Source organism: Stegodyphus dumicola, chromosome 2, assembly GCF_044657685.1.
Source record: "Stegodyphus dumicola isolate Sdum_Otavi_A_Nest chromosome 2, ASM4465768v1".
In the NCBI taxonomy this organism is placed as follows: Eukaryota; Metazoa; Arthropoda; class Arachnida; order Araneae; family Eresidae; genus Stegodyphus; species Stegodyphus dumicola.
In genome coordinates, this window is record NC_140769.1 from 119,450,946 (window position 1) to 119,469,305 (window position 18,360).

An 18,360-nucleotide genomic window follows, 5' to 3' on the forward strand; every position below is an offset into this window, starting at 1 on the left:
TGGGTAAAGGAAGTCAGCGTAAATGCAGATGCCCCGGTGGATAGCGCAAGAGCTTCAAACCAAATGCTATTGCAAGATTGCTTTCAGGTATATATATATTTTCGCATTTCAGTAAATTTGATATGTTGTATGTGCAATATGTGATATGTTATATTTTAACACATATACAGTTGATTAACATTTTTTAACATTTCCTAAATTTCTATATAATGTAACATTAACAAAGATGTTTTAAGAAATCATTTGTTTCCTTACTGTTTTAATTTTTTCAAAAAGAACCATCATTTTCGAGAAACTTCAAGAAGAAAGTTATTAGTATGTACAGCGTAATTTTATTACAGCTAAAATTGATGCAAGGTACTTGAGTCTTTTATCTCAAAATGTGCTGAAATATTTTGGTTGAAGTTAATATGATATAAAATAATGTAATGAATTGTGGTATAACTGTAAAGAATTGGTAAAAATAAAATATAATTAGTTCAAATTTACTCAACTCCTTATATTATCAAATATCTATTGAATAAAATAACCTGTTGAAATATTAAATGTAACAAGTTCTATTTTTAAAAGGCAGCTGATTGTACAGCATGTAGGATTTGATGATGATTTTTAATAATCCTAAAGTAATAGTAAAGTCAACAATAAAGTATATTTTGATGTATGTAATTTTCATCAATGATTACATAACATTGCACTTTAATATAAAGTATGCTTGGATTGTTTTCATGTGTGCTATATATTATTGCAAATTAGTTCTTCATAAAATTGCATATTTCTGCAGTGAAAACGTATGTATGCCATCATGCAAGTTGTAGGAAAACATGTACGTGTACTGCACATGTACCAGGAAGACAAGATAACAGTTATGACTGTCAATCATCATTTGCTGACTGTATCTGTCAAGCTGACTACACAGACTATAGTAGCCAAAGATAAGTTGTAGAATGTGTGTTTCAGAGTTGAATATATGAATTAAAGTTAGTAGGTTAATTATTCTTAATAGTAAAATTTAAATAAAATAAAAATAAAACCCCTTATTTCATTTTTTATAAATTCTCTTATTATTATGATGTGATTTCACAACCATTGACACTCTCCTATTGTTAAATAATTCATTCAGCACTGAACAACATATTATTTTATTGGTATAAAAAATAATATATTTTATGTGTATGACCAAGTTATGATCTAAGATTTGAATCATCCTTTTAAAGATTTTTATAAAATGATTTTAATTTCAGGCATTGGCACAGAGAATGGCAGCTGAAAAATTTTGACCCTTGTTTCTGGAAGTGAAATGTTAGATGTAAGTAACGATGTCTGAGACCCTTATCACACGGCATTTGTTTCACATGAACAACTTGTTTCGGACAATTTTTCTGCCTGGTTTACTATTGAAAGAAAGACACGCGACTTTTTCCTTCCTTTCTAAAAACATTGTAAGTTGTTCGTTTTCAATCTATCAGCTTGTTTGTAATGGGGAACCAGTTTCCCATGTTAACCCCAAAGTGATCTGTGATAATTGGCTGTTGTGACGAAGCAGAAAAATTGTTCCAAACAGTTGTTCTTCCGAAACAAACCGACGTGTGATAGCATCCTTACTGTTAATAATACTGTGAAGCACTTAATTGTATGCTTTACTAATCAATATGTGCTAGGCAATTGTGGTTATTATGAAAGAGGTGAAATTTCAAATACAATTGTTTCAGTTACAATTATTACAGACATTATTTAATTTTGTAATAATGCTAATTAAAAATATGAATTAAGAAAATGCAAAAATTAATGTATAAGCATACTAAGTAGTTCAGAGTAAGATTTGTACTTAATTTTATAGTAGGCACTCATTCACACTCATATGATGACTCGTACACTGATATAAATTTGGTATGCTTTTATGCTGTTTACATGTCTTCTATATTCAGATTTAAATCATCATCTGCCAACAAGTTCGGTTAATCAGGCATTGTTAACCTTATTAGTTTCTTGCAGATGTGTGAAATTTGGAAACATTTTTAGATTTAGTGTAGTTTTTCTTTGCTTTTCATGTTTTCACATAATATCAACTAGAAACATTACCTCTTCATTTTAAAGGTCAAAGAGATAAAATAAAAAAAAATTAATTAGTTAATATCATACCTAAAATGTTCTTTTATTACACAACTATTATTTAAGCCATCGAAATGGGCGCAATATTTTTATAATACTTTTATTTAATTTTCCAGTATATGTTATTGAAGCCATTCAAATCCCACTTGGGCATTTTCAAGCATACTAGTTGTTGAATATTATGTCTGACTGTAAACACACAGGCAAAGTGCATATAATTATTATGTAATTTAACCTATCTTTCCTTCAAATATTTCTTTAAAATTACAGGAGACAGGCATACATTTGAGCTTTGATTAACAGACTTAGTGTAGTCGCCAGATAAGAAAACAGATGAATAATAGACCACCCATAATCACCAACATATAATGCAAGGATTTGAGAATAAAGATTGCTTATTAGCATAATAGTGCACTGTATATTAGATATAAAAATTATAGAACTGAAAGATTTGTCACGTATCATCTTTGCTTATTGATATATATACTGAAAATAAACAGTTTGCTTCTGCAACAGAATAAATATCGAGTGTCTTGAAATATTTTGTATACATGGAGCTTTACAGTTCAGTACATTATACAAAGAGCAGTATATATAATGATTATCAGGTCTGCACAGAAATTTTTAATGGAAAATTCTTGTGTATAGATTTAGTTGATATTTCGTGTCTTGTGTACAGATTTAGTTGATATTTTTCGAGACACGGCAATATTTCAGACTTTTATTCTAATTAGTGTGACAAATAAATCGTAGTATATTACATTATGTAGCTTATATTAATAATTTTCATACGTATATATGTAATATTTTGGCAGGCACAAGAATGACCAAAGCTTGACAATATAACTACATCATAGGCCGGGCATTGTTATGGTTGGGTAGAAGGTTGCAATATGACGACAAAGAAGGATTTAGCTTTTTAAATCCCGCATCTTTATTCAATTCTCCCAGCAGATCATTTTGCATTTAGATGAAATTCTCAAAGTTATATATTCAATATTGATTTAAACTAAATAAGATTAAATTTAGACTTTACGTCATATCTGCTTTAACAAAGGAAAGAACAAGATGGGAGGAGCAGCTGCAAGGTCTTGTAGCAGCGGTAGAAGAAAGCAGTCTGACGAAAAATGGCACGTATTCAGTATGTGTACTAGCGATTATATAACATGCCAGAATGTTCTCGAAAGTACTGGTCTGGGGTAAGATCCTGAAACTGCAGTAAGTTAATTATAGGTTGCATGCTCGCGCAGAGCAAAGCCACTGTATTTTCTATATTTTACATGTATGTAATACATATTCTTTGTGTCTTGGTGAATACATTCTACCTCACTCGCAGGTAACAGAAATTGACGATGAAAAGATTGATGAATATTTAATAATTTTGATGAGATTATCTAGGAAAGTAAAATAGTTTAAACGTATTAAATGGGGTTTTCCAGAATATTTCCTAGCATAGTTTTTAATCTCAGACTTAATGATACAAATTATCTAGAAGTTCATATTCTTTTGTCATAAAGTATGCTTTATTGTAATTAGTCTTAGATTGTAAAGTTAAATTTATGAAAATATGATGAGTTAAAAATGTATTGCAGATATTAAACTAGATTTTAATTATATGCAATTTTGAAATTTTAGAGACCTTGCTTCATGTAATTATTTTTAATGTTTTGATTAAATTTTTAATTAATGCTATTATGCATTTGAAAGTGAAATGAAAGAATACTTAGGGATATAATTTGGCTGCATTCTGTTTTTTCTCAATTAAACTATTCTGCATTCAAAAAATTACTCAAGGATTCTCACGAATACCAGCTCAAACAATTCCCAAGTATTTCTGCAAAATATACGTAATTGTTTAAGAAATGTATCTTTTTGATAATATTTTTTTAGCCTTTACAAGTTACAGCCAAAATTATTTTGTAAATCAGAAATCTTCGAGGGAATTAGTGTGTCTCGCATAGTTACCCTGGTGCCACACTATAACACTGAAATTGATAGATGTATAATTGAATATTTAATCAAAAATGTCTAATTCCTCTTTTATGATATTTCAAGAATTGATACTACTGGAACAAGAAATATTGGTACATTAACATTTCTTAATATTCATTGTGTATTTGTTATGATGCATGCATTAATGTCATTACAATTTAGCATTTGGTAATGTTTGTTTCAACAATTTAGGGTTTGATGAAGTGCCACAGAGATTATCGCTTAAAGAATGTGTGCAGGCCAACCACCAATACGAGATATTAAAAGAGCAATGAAAATGAAGATTTAACTATAAGGAAAAATCTAAGTAATATTATTACTCATAACACTTAATTGTTTCATATTATTGTAAATTTATGCGAGTATTCCTGTATTCTGTTTATTTTGCAGCTTATGTTACTGTAAATTCATGTATATGTTTTCATTCTTGCTCTGTCATGCATTTCATACAATAATCGTTTGTTGTGCATATTAATTATATGTGTATATTACATCATTGAATTACTGTATTTGAATTTTAATAAACCTTTTTACCATTCAGTAGCACTTTTCCATAAAACCCTGAACATTCTAAACATCCCATATCACTAATCCTCGATTCTAAATAATACTTGAGTTTACTTAATTCATGTATTAATAACGAATTTGAAAAATAATACAATAGTGACATATTTTGAGGTAAAACAAATACTGCTCAATTGGACATTTTAAAATGTGTTTCTTTTTAATAGAGGAACATTTTTAAGGATTTAATTATTAGTATTTGAATATTGTAATAATATGTGATTAATTAGTATTTGAATATATTGTGTGTAAGGAATAAGTAAGGCAGTGAATAAATTTTGAACAATAATTTCATATGAGGAAATATGATCTGCCTGGATTAAAAAATTAATCTTTAAATGCTATTTATGATCTTATATGGCTGAAATCTGTAGCCTAAAAGCAGTTAAAGCAACCCACCCCCAAAAAGAAGACATTTTAAATAGTTTTCTTCAAAACTTGAAATATTTAAACATTACACGACCCTAAATTTCTAGTGAATTTAAAATACTCATTTCATTCAGTTCAGCTACTGGCCATTATATGAAATTTTCCTATATTATTAAAATGTTCCTCATGATTTTGCAAGGTGAAGATCACAAATGTTCTGCCCTCATAACTAATGATGATATAATAAGCATGAAGTAGACTTCAGTGTAAGGAATATGGAACTATATATTTTGCTCTTTGTTTATTAATTAGCTCACTTTTAAAAATTCATATCATACAGTAAGTAGTATTCATAATTTTTCTCATTTTCTTAATATTTCATTGAAGTATTTAAATGTTAATTTAATTAGCAATACCTAATAATGTAAAATGCATATATTATTATACGGAATGGGATTCTGACCATAACAGTCGGGCAAAGTGATATACCGTATATACCCGCGTATAAGTCGACATATTTTGGACAAAAAAAAGAACTTGAAAGTGGTGGGGTCGACTTATACGCGGGGCCATAAAAAATTAAAAGAATCGGAAGTTCAAAAATTTCTTTATATAATGCAGTTGTTTTCTTCCCGCACTCAAATTGGACGTCTTATCAAATAAGTCACTTACTTGAAGTAATTTCATGACTTAAATTATGTGAAGAACTAATCACAGAGTTTCATACTTTAACTAGAGTAAGTTTCGATTAAACCAAAGGATTTTCGGCCCCCGAACAACCGATCAATATCGAGCAATAAAAAAGTTTCCCCAACACACCAAGAAAAGAGAAATGCAGATAGTTTTTAGGTACGTATAAGTCTTTATAATAGTTATTCTTCATTCATGAAATACTTTTGTTAACAGGCGTACACGTCAAAATTTAAAAAAATAGCCCACGTAATAACTGAACAGTTTTGAATATTTCTTTTAACTTTTAAAAAGAGAAAATACAGAACTAGACGGCACGGAAGATGATGCTGTTTTTGAAATTTAAAATGACGACAAAGGCTCTAGTAGTGATTGTAACAATACAGAGTTCGAGACTGAAAATATGTCTGATGACGAGCCAATGACGACAGAAGAGTTCTATGAAATGTTTGGCGAATCTGACCATGAATCGGACGTTGAAGGATTTTGATTTTGTTTATTTACCAAGGTATTTTTTATCGTATATTTACTTTTTTTTTCTCAGATGATTTTGAATAAATGTAGTACTCAAAAATTTTTTTCGAAGTTTCTCGATCGAATTCGGAAGTGGGGGGGTCGACTTATACGCGGGTTTCTTATTTTCTACGAATTTTTTATGTCGAAGTGGGAGGTCGACTTATACGCGGTATCGACTTATACGCGGGTATATACGGTACATGTTAATTTTTCAACAAGTTTCAGCGTTATGCTTTTTACTCTCTACACAGTGTTTCTTTTTAATTACTTTTTATTATTTGTAGGACCTTAGGTCCTACAAATAATAAAAAATAATAGTAATACCAGAAAGTGTGACTTTCTTATATTATCCAACAGGAGACCTATGTTCACATCTTATATTTTGAATTTACAGTTTTTTTTTTGTAGATGACAGACACCATATATTCAAAAGAAATTAACATGCTGCTGGATAGATGCATGTGTTTTTCATATTTACATGTTGCATGTTTACTGTTGCATGTGATGTTATGTAATCGGGTAAAAAGTGAAAGAATTAAGTTTATTGGCACCAAAACAAATGCATACTTCGATATAAAGGCTGCATAAAAATGAAAATGGCTAAATTAAAATAGTGAATTGAGGTTGTAGAGTATTCGAATGAGGTAGAAAGCAGTAGTATTGAAAGGAAGAGGTTTTAGATGGTAGAATCTATTTGAATATCATACTACAATATTAGGTCTGAGACAATTTGTACAGTTTCTTTCTGTGTAGCCTTCGGACAACCTAAAATTTCCTTACAGTGTCTCACAAAAGTGATGGGAAACTTGTGCTTTACGAAAGGAAACTGTAGTAAAATAAATTAAAAAAACATGTAAAATTTTTTTGTGGGTGTGTTTCATACTTAAATTTAGTAACAATTATTACATAACATACATTTCTCAAAATATTAAAATAGTAATTTAATAAAAATACAATTGTTTAGAACGGAGCAAAAAATGGCTCACATAAGTGATGTGACACTTACTTTTCGATCAAATCTTTATCCAAAAATTTTACTTCTTAAAATGTTTTAATATTGTGTTGGATTTCCTTTTACTTTTAAAACGTGATTTAATCTTCTTGGGATGGATTCGACTAATTGTTTTGTGATTTCTGGAGTGATTTTACCCCATTCTTCTTGAAGCAATGATTTTAATTGTTGTTTTGAAGAAATGGTGTGTTTTCGAATTCTTGATTCAAATTCTTGCCAGGTATTCTTTATAGGATTTAAGTCTGGAGATTGTGGTGTTGTTTTTATTATTTCAGGACAGTTATACAGCAGCCAGAGTCTAACGTTCAAAGCAGTGTGCTTGGGGTCATTGTCCTGGTAGAATTTAAAATCGTTATGAAGGGACAATTTTCGTGCTGAAGATTTCAAATTTTGATTTAAAATATCAATATACTTGTACTGATCCATTATACTTTCAATAAAAACAAGATTACCAACTCCAGCGGACGACATACACCCCATACCATAACTCCTCCTCCACCATGTTTTACTGTTGGCACCAAGTTCTGTTTGCGAAATTCTTTCCTGGGTTTTCTCTACACCAAGATTCTACCGTCAGAATCAAATATATTAAATTTACTGTCATCGGCAAATATAACTTCATTCCAGTAATCAGAGTTCTTATTTATGTTGGATTTTGCAGAAGCCAGTCCGAGTTTTCTATTCTTTTCATTAACGAAGAATTTTTTTCTGGCTGCTCTACCGTGATATCCAGCAGATCGAATTACTCTTCTAATAGTCCCATGATTAACAATTAATCCATATAATGCTTGTAAATCTGCAGCACTTTAGGAGCACTCATTCTTCGATTTTTTCTTAATATTTTGAACAATAATTCGCTTTATTCCATTGAATAGCTTTGATGGTCGGCCAGGTCTTCTTTTATCCTGAATCATATGATTCTTTTTATATCGTTTAATGATATTGAAAACTGTTGAATGACTCATGTTAACTGTTTCAGCAGTTTCTGTAATAGATTTTTCATGTTCAATATGCAAATTAATAACTAATTTTCGAATTTCAGGCAAAGTTTCTTTTTGTTTAGCATTCATGGCTGCACAGAGCTAAAAAAGACAAAAATTCCAAAACAAACTGGAGAGAAAGACTGCAGACGATTTTATAAATTATTGCCAATTGCTTTTGAGTAAAAACAAAAACAAAAAAAATATTTTTATTGTAGTACTTAGTAGTATCTAATTGTGTCCCATCACTTATGTGAGCCATTTTTTGCTCCGTTCTAAATAATTGTATTTTTATTAAATTATTATTTTAATATTTTGAAAAATGTATGTTATGTAATAATTGTTACTAAATTTAAGTATGGAACACACTCAAAAAAATTTTACATGTTTTTTTTTTAATTTATTTTATTACAGTTTCCTTTTGTAAAGCAAAAGTGTTCCATCACTTTTGTGAGACACTGTAGTTGCATTCATTTCGTTACTTTTGATTTACGCCATAAATGCTGGCTTATTCTGTATGAACAAGCTGTGCACTCTGTTAATTTGTCTGAGTCTATAAAAGGGTTTTTTTTACACATATTCCAAACCTCTCTTGTAATTTGCAACTTAAGCGAGAAGTCGCTTAAGTTTTCCAGAATTCTCACACAGTATATATTACCAAAGTGGGTGAAACTCGTATAAGGTGTAAGAAAGACCAAAAGGAGATTTATTAAATCAAGAAAAGTAATCGGTGGAAAGGGCATTTAAGCTTAATAATGAAAAATCGAATTTTGCACCAAATATTCAAACTTTTGTAAATGTTTTATATTTAATTAGCGAGATTTAAAAATAAAAATTACCTTTATATTCATAACATAGGTTACATTCTATTAATTTCCCATAAATAAACATAAAGAATACATTGACAAAATCATTGTATTAAGCTATTTTGGTAAAATAAAATCTACTATTTTCATTATACTTCAAATTTAGGTTGTTTTCATGAAATTCTTTTATTAAACATTAACTTATACTTGATAATCAATCTTAAAGTTCGAAAATCAGTTAACTGTAATAACATTTATTTTATGATCAAATATTTTAATTTGGCATTTGAGCATTTCTAATTGCATTTCTTTTTCTGTTTGACGTCTCTGCTCTGTTAAGGTTACAACCAGTTAAATTGTTACTGTGTCTCTGAAAAATCAACAGCATTCTTAAACACCTAATTCAGAAGTCAAGCAACAAAAATCAGCGTTATATTTACAAAATTTTGGTTTTGCGGTTTTGCAGTTGAAGATGGTGGTTCGGTAAAATCATCGAAACTAGTCCTGTGAAAATTTTGTAAATATAACGCTGATTTTTGTTGTTTGATTTCTGAATTAATATTTATTAGGCGTGTTATTGTGTCTTAATTCTTAAACACCATTTTAAAATATTTCTGTGTGTAGTATTTTATCAGTAGAATTTTTTCTAAATAAATACAGAAGTTGTTATGAAAACATTTGAAAGTACATGTCTTGAAAGAGAAACAGTTTTCGTAATGTTTAGTCAATTATTATATATTAACAGCTATCATAACTTTGCATGCATGTTGTATGCATTATATATATATATATTATATATATATATAATGCATACAACATGCATGCAAATATATATATATTATATACATATGCATATATTGCCAAGTTTGGCAATAAGTAGAGCTGTTACAAAATAATCACAAAGTCTAATGGAACGTACTCGTCACACGTACTGGGGGGGGATCAAATTTATGTATGTATTTGCTAGTCTTAAAGAATTTTTGGGGGGAATTACAAATGTACCGATTTCTTATTAATATAAAATCATTTGTTAATATTAAAGAAAAAATTATTTCTTAACTTACTAAGCCAGCTAAATCATAGACCGAAATATGTGTTTCTTCAGATATTCAGAACTTCCGGAACTACGAATACATTCACAGTTACAAAATATGTAAAATATATTTCTTTTAAATGCTTGGAATATTCGGAAAAATATCTAAAATATCTAAGAAATGGTAAAATACGTTTCACTTGCAGATTCTTTGTTATTTATTTGATTATATCACCATTAATAACAATGTTCACTCCCCAGAATAAAAAATATATTGTTTATGTACTGAAGTCTTGGTTTGTCTCCCTAAGTCAATTAATTTATCATCAATGACAATAGCTACCTTTTAAATACTTTTAATTTTGCTGCTTAAAATGTTTACATTTCAAAATAATATTTCTACGCAGCTTTGAAATAATTTTAATGCAACAGAAATCTAAATAACATATTTTCCACTGCAGTGGAATTCTAAATAACTTCAAATACTGACTAAAATTCATTCCAATAATTCATCGCTTTAAATTTCTGTTCTTTGCAGATGATACAGGAAAAACCTTTTCTAATAATATATTTCTAATTCTACCAGGAATTATTGATAAATAACCCGATGAAAAAATTGATACAGGCATAGATGAAGATGTAAATAATTATTACGAAATAATGTGAAGTAGTGTTTGCATTCAAAATGTAAGATGTTATACTTATGAAATTCTGCACTTTACTTTGGAACTGTACGAATTTTCGCTCAGAAAAAGACTGAAATTTAGGATATATTAGTTGAAAATATATTCATTATACTTTTAAGGAATAAAAACAATTCAGAATTTACCATACGTTCCATTCGTACATACGTAAAGAAACACGGACATACGTACATACGTAAAGAATATAGCAAGTGTTTGTAAATAACATTGAAGAAATTTTACAATTCCTTAATGCTGTTCATTTAATTCTTTGAAATAAGAAAATAAAAGCGCGAATATCTGTTAACAAACTAAGCGGGAAAATCCAGTTTACATTACTGAGAATTATAACATGTAAACAAATTACACCTAAATAACGAATTATTAAGCACAATATATGCTAACAATTATTAAATGCACTGTTAGACAAATTAAAATGAAACATATATTAGAAAAATAAGCAAGTGCAATCGGTATGGACGTTAAAATAACTAATAAACAAAGTTCCACAACATTGCAGTTGTAAACATCACTCGATCACATTCGACAGCCATGGAGATCACGAATAAGCTAGCGTAGGGTTGCTTTTAGTCGCCAATATTTCTCCCCGCGCCAAAGGTACACCATTAAGCATGCGCAGTAGCGAAATTCGCTTAACACTGTTCAACTCAATGTGCGGTCTGCCATTACGCCCCCCGGGGTGCTATCCTTCAAAATTGGGGCGGAACTGAGTGAAGTCGCATTGTGATCTATATGATGCTCTGAGCTCTTGACAACCACAGATGCAGTCTTGCTCTCCATGCCACAATGAATTTCGTAGGCTTGGTCTGATGTTACTCTTAGACAAGTCAGATAAGTCACGACAACACAATATAATAGTAGTTATGATCAACCGTTCACATATTAGAGCTTATTATGTAAGCATGGACATTTTGCCTTATGACATGTTATTGCACTAAGGGATTTCTATCTTTTCTCGTCGTTAAACTATACCCTCAAGAGCCAAGCATTCATCAAGGGTTTTAGTTTTGTCAACGAAGTGGAGCTGAACGAACTGCTGTCAGACACCTTTGTTCACTTTTACAGCGAATGGATTGGAAGTCTACCTGAGCATTCGCAGTGGGTCATCAAGGATGTCTATTCTTCGTGATAATTAATCAACATTTCGTTTTGTATGAAACAAGATATATGGTAAGCTACTTAGTTGGCTAAAATCTCGCTGGCCGCTAATAGCTCTTTTGTTGTTACTGTGATCTCACTTGTCTGACAGTAACATCAGCACAAGCCCACGATATTCATCGTGGTAAGGAGTGCAAAATTGCGCCTGTCGTTGGCAAGAGCCTTGACCACCATACAGGTGAGAGTACGACTTTGCTCAGTTCCTGCCCCAATTTTGATGGAGAACACCCCAGGGGGACGGGCCGAGGTCTCCCACCCCTTTTCTCGTACCACCAACCTTACGTGGGGAATTTCTGCTCGTCGTATATTAAGTAAAAATGATTTTAATGAACATTTTGTCAGTTCGATTGTTACAACTGTTTAATTCAATTTAAAAAATCTTCTAGTCTAATTAAATATATATGTAATAAAATAGACATCCATTGTAATGAAGCAAGAGTAATGGTGTTATAGGAACAATGATAGAATAGAAAGTGGTTCATGATGAAGAGCAAACTTGGCAGCCTTGGAAGATTAAATATTCATCTTGACTTGAACGAATCTTTTTTTCTGTTTTTTGTGCTGTATTTCATTGAAACTCATGTTAACTGTCTGATGTACTATAATTTTTCAATCTGTTTATCATATTAGGCTTCGCCATGAAATAAGAGATCTCATGATCTGCAGTTATTCAAATCACAGAACACATCGCAGTATGCATCAGGAATAAGATTAGTTTAATTTAGGCAAAACCTAAAATCCCCAAGTTCTTTCCTAATTTTGAAAGAGAGCAATCTAGAGGATGGCATTCTAGGGTCTCATGCGCCTCTTTTTCAATCATTATCATCAAGAATTTTAAATTCGGGCAGACATTAAGTCCCCTCTTTCCTAAAGCCATTGCAATTACAAACATATAATTTTCATGTTTTAACGTGATTTCAATTAGATCCTAGTGACGTATCCTTCTGCTATCTTCTGCTAGCCATTTGACTTCTGCTAGCCAGTGATCCTTCTGCTAGCCATTTGACTTCTAGAGTAACAGAGCTGGTCTGGAATACTACATCGCATTTTTCCTCTCCCTCAAGCCTCATATTATGCGGCTGCATTGTTACTTTAATGAAATTTTAAATGATACTTTGCTAAAAGGCTACACTGAGGAGAATCGTAGAGTCATGTTTAATGTGAATGCCTTGTGCACCTAATTTATAAAATTATAGTACTAATTTACTGCGACACAGCACTGGAGGCTTCACACTCTTGGAAACAGGAAGAATGAAATTTCCCAAAATATAAAATTTAATTGCATTGTTATAACTAATGACCAGTACTATTTTCTAAATAGGCTTTTGAAGAAAACTAATTCTGCTTCATGTTATACATGGGGAAATATATGAAAGTAGCCATGCAGTCAGTCTACTGTTATGGACAGCAGACGTTCCAGAAACACGAGAAACTAACATATTGTGAGGTTCCTTTATGTTAATTAATCAATTATTTTATAGTTTGAATCTGCACTCTCATTCCTTTCCTTTTTCTCACCAGAATGCAAATTTAGTTCACATGTATTTAAGGTGGCGTTTTAGATTGCAAGACAAAGCGTATTCTACCTCTCGTGGCCCCACTACCAGGTTGCTATCTTGGATAAGAGTTCTTGTCTTCGGCCTTACATTATAAGTCATATTATCATTGCCGATAGCAGAATTCCACGCCAGTTAAGTTTTGAGCCATCTTCGCGTTAAATTGATGGTGTAAACTTCGGCTACTAGTTTAATTAAATTTAAATTTTACATTTGCCTTATTGTTAACTTATTTGGCTATAAGTGATCGCTATAAGCGTAAGAACAATGTGTGACTTCCGTTCTTATTACTTCCTTGTGCGAAGTAAAAAGGAAGTAATAATCACGAAGATTTTAATCGAGAGGTTTCAGTTTGTAATCGCGAAAAGTTTCAGGCAACATATTTCAACGAAACTATCCATTTTCACCGTTAACGAATGCAACTTAACGATGTTTTTCCGTGACATCTGTACGTAGGGACAGCATAAAAGAATCTTTTCCTCCAAAAAAATTATAAAACTGCTTTAAAATGAATTCTGAAAAGAACTTTTCGTGGTGTCTGTACGTACGTATGTATCTCGCATAACTCAAAAACGAGTAGCCTCAGAAAGTTGAAATTTTTTGTATGTAGGACTGCTATAACATGTAGATGTGCACCTCGTATTTTGGTTGCAAACGGCAGCACCAAACGTATATAAATATATTTATATATATATATATATATCCACTCTGTTGCAAGGCTCAGTGATCTCAGTCTCTTTACTCTTATATGTTTGTAAATTGTGCATTTTTTGCTTTAAAAATGATTGAATTATGTTGTTCTTATCTTCTGGTTAATATGTTTATGCCTTTAGGGAATCTGCAAGCAATATTTGTGGAATTTTCAACAATTTAAAAGCTGTTTAAGTGCGGTTAAGCCTAATATTTAAATAACATGGCGGACATGTTTGTTTACATTTGAAACAGCAGAATAGTAGATTTGTTGCAATCTAGAGAGACTAAGCTTCGCAACAACAAAGATAGAGCCTTTATTTATTATTGCCTTCATTTATTCATTTATTATTGTTTCAACTGTGAACAATTCAGACTTAATCCTTTCTGGAATTTTTTCGAGGGAATAAGTGTTTAGGATTTACTTCGTAATTTAATTCGTAATTAAATGAAATGCAAGAAAAAATGCGTATAATTTAATATTCCGTACCAGAAAGTTATGTGGTGTACACATCAGATTTTTTAGTTTTAAATAAAGGAACTTTTACTCCCTTCTTAATTTTCAGTAATAATAATTTCAGTGATTTACTTAATCCTACCAAGTTTTGTTTGGTGTGGTTTATGTGATTACAGCAAAGCCTCGAGGGCTATCTGCCTAAAGGTAAAGGGTAAACCCTTCGAGAAAGCCTCCGTCCTGCAGTTTACATTACATTTAAAATATGCAAGAGATGCCTTCGTGAAAGACTTTCGAAGGGAAACTGGATCTTATACACGTTACACATGGGAAAAACCACGAAAACACACTTGCAGTCAGCCCGTTCTCGGGATTCGAATCTCGAACCGAACTACCAGTGTTCAACCACTTTACCGATCGGCCGCTGGCTGGCCCCTAATTCTGACAAGAGCTTGAACACTTTGGATAATTGCTAAGCACATTAAATTCTACAGGATTTTAGTGCAATGTTCCATTTTTGAATATGTATCAAAGATGTCAATGAAATAATCCCGCATTTTGTAGGTATCCATTTTGAACTTTTCTACTGTGCATCCAAATACGGGTGGGGATGTCTTTGAGGATCAGAATAGAAATAATTTCATTAATCAAATATTCATGCGTTCTAGAATTTTTTTTTTCAAGTTTGTGAGGTCCAAAGCTTTTTGAAACAAATTTTGGATTACTATTCTGAGTTACCTATTTCAGTTAAGTCATTTGAATATGATAACGCAAACGAGGGCTACCTCTGCCTTAGAGAAGGGAGGGTTTTCAAAGGAAACTGGCTCGTAATCACGTTACACCTGGAGAAACCATGGAAGCCGAGCTAGGAGCTCTTTTCCAATTTCAGAACAGAGCAACAAAATCTGTTAGCAACTTAAATTAAACAGATTAGGTTGTATTTTTAAATATAATAGCAGTCACCTGCCTATTCAGAATCGGCCACTCTTAAGGCAAGAAGTAGCGGTCATTTTGTTGTGGAAGCACATAATAGGCGACCCCCGTTGCCTTTTATGAAGGAACGAACAGTTACAACCATACCTTTTTCGGGATTCGAACCCGGGACCTTCGATACCGCAGTAGGATCCCCTAACCTTTATACCGTCTGAGCTGCGGTTCCAAAACATAATGGTCTAGAAGGAGATAGTGAACAGCTGAGTTCCTGTACTAAAATCTTTTGACTGAGCAGTGTCGCATAATAAAGAATTATATTAATATTGGGAAAATAAAACTGAAACTGCAGCGAATATTGAATACTATCTGTCTTCCGAGCAATCTTATTTCCTTTTTGACTGTTTAATATTATTTAAATTATTGCCTTGCTTACGAAGAACAAAAGAAGCAACAAAACATTATTGCGAAATGCCGATTAAAGAAATTACTAAAGAAATTATTCACCATTATAAATGAATGTGTTTGAGACGTCCTCTCAGATGAAGAAATTAGAATCATTTGGATTGCTTTAGGTCCTATTTCCATTTTATGGATGACGTTTTAAATATGAACCAATTCACGGACCATAAAATTTCTAGCCAGAAATGTGTCTCCTTACTTTATATTGCAATACATATTCAACAGTTTTATCTAAATTTCTTTTGTTTAAATTTTGCTGATCGATTTAGAATTCTCTACAGAAAGAACGTATGGCGAAATACCGAAAGAACGCGAGCTGCATTTGAATTCATATATTCTAAAATTATATAAAAAGAATTCAGCGGGGATATCAATCACTTTAAACAGTGAGGAATAGCTAGTCATTTCATATGGGATGAGGAGGATTACGAAACATATCACTTACTTCTTTGGAAAAATTTCTAATATGTCATATCTTTAATAATATTTTGCAGAGTTCATGTCTGGGGATTAGAATGCTTAATGTATTGAATAGACATTTTTATAAATAATTTTTCGGATGATAAAATACTGTGTTGAAAGCTCCGATTTATTTTGGACGTGTATTATATCTCATTTCCTTTACATATTTTGCGATTTCGTTTAGCATTCTGCAAAGGCTGCTGAACCAAAGCGGATGATGAATAATTCTTCTGTGGGTATCTTTAAAATGGGTTATAACGAACTTTTAAGTAAACTTTTTACATTAATTTTTTTCTTTAACTTTGTTTTAGAAATATTTTTACACAAATTTGCATGCAATTAAAACCTCAGATATAAAAAAAAAAAAAAAAAAAAAAAAAAACACGAAATACATTGTAACGTTTCGTATTCTTTGCCAGATTAAAATGTGAGAAATGTTAAAGACGAGAAAAAAATTATCACTATGTCTTGTAGAGAATCACTACGTCTACAGAGAAAATGGTGCAAAGGACACTTTATTGAAATCAAATGAAATTTAACAGAAGGCCTCACTCGTTCGTGTTAAGAAAATATATGTTGTTGCGTTGTTTTTGTCGTGTCCCGGGCAAGCGCTAGAGAAGGGAAAAAATAGAAAGGAGTAAGAAAGATGATTAGCATAAAATAACTGTAGTTAAGAAACAATAACACGCCGAAAAAATACTAATTCAGAAGTCAAACAACAAAAATCAGTTATAGATTCAAATTTTCATATGACTAGTTTCGATGGTTTTACCGAACCACCATCGTCAGAGTCAAAAGCGCAAAAGAACGAGATAGGATATAATGATCAGATAAAATAAGAAAGCCTGGACAGAAAATAAGCTAGTTGTGCCATCTGTTGATGAAACCAGAACTAAAGCAAAATTTCTTTTTTCTGCTGTTGTGTGTGTGCTTTATTATTGCTTAGTTAATTTAGTTTGATTTTCTGCATTCTTTATCATGCCTTCATCCGTTAATCGCTTCACTAAATTACGCCTGAAACGTCAAAAATTCCTGAATCATCTTGACATTTTACTTAAATGTAAATGTAAAAAATTGATCCCCAATTTTATTCAAAACAAATCTAATCATAAACCTTTCAGTCACGTTTCAAGAATTTTGTTGAATTCCAAGCTTGCCTTACTTCGGCCCATCATAAGGAATACAGTCAACAATTGTCCAAAATTGAACATAAACTCTATCAGCTTCATCTGGAACTCGCTATTTCATATCCAAAATTCACTGCCCTTGAACAAAAGTCTTGGTCTAAAACGGAGAATGCAGTTAAATTCGAGAAACTTCTTTTACAGTATTCTAGTTCAAGTAGTTCAAAAAATCTTCCCATTATAAACATCAAGCCAATAGTTAATATTTCTAATGTTAGTCATTCAGAAGAACAAGAGAGAATTCTAAAATATAATTTTAACTTCTCACAAACCTCTAAACCCTCAATTCCAAAGATTTTGCCTCCTATCGAAAAAGCGAAAAAGTTCAGTAAAGTTTCTGATTCACAAAAAGAAATGCTTAGGCATCTTATCGCTCATAATGTGAAATTCAATAATAAACTTTTGAAACCAAAAATAACTGCGAGAGAAAGAGCTACAAAGCGCGAAATTCATTCTAACCCGGATATTATCATTTCAAAGGCCGACAAAGGTGGCCAGATAGTCGTCATGGATAAGAACACTTACATCGATGGTGTCACTAAACTCTTAAACGAAGGACCGTATAATGCGATTACTAAAGATCCTTAAACTCCAGACCTGTCAAAAATAAAAACTGCGATCAAAACTTCACAAATCATTTCAAGCAGCTTAAAACATTCGCTTATCCCATCTGCTGCGAATTGTGCCAG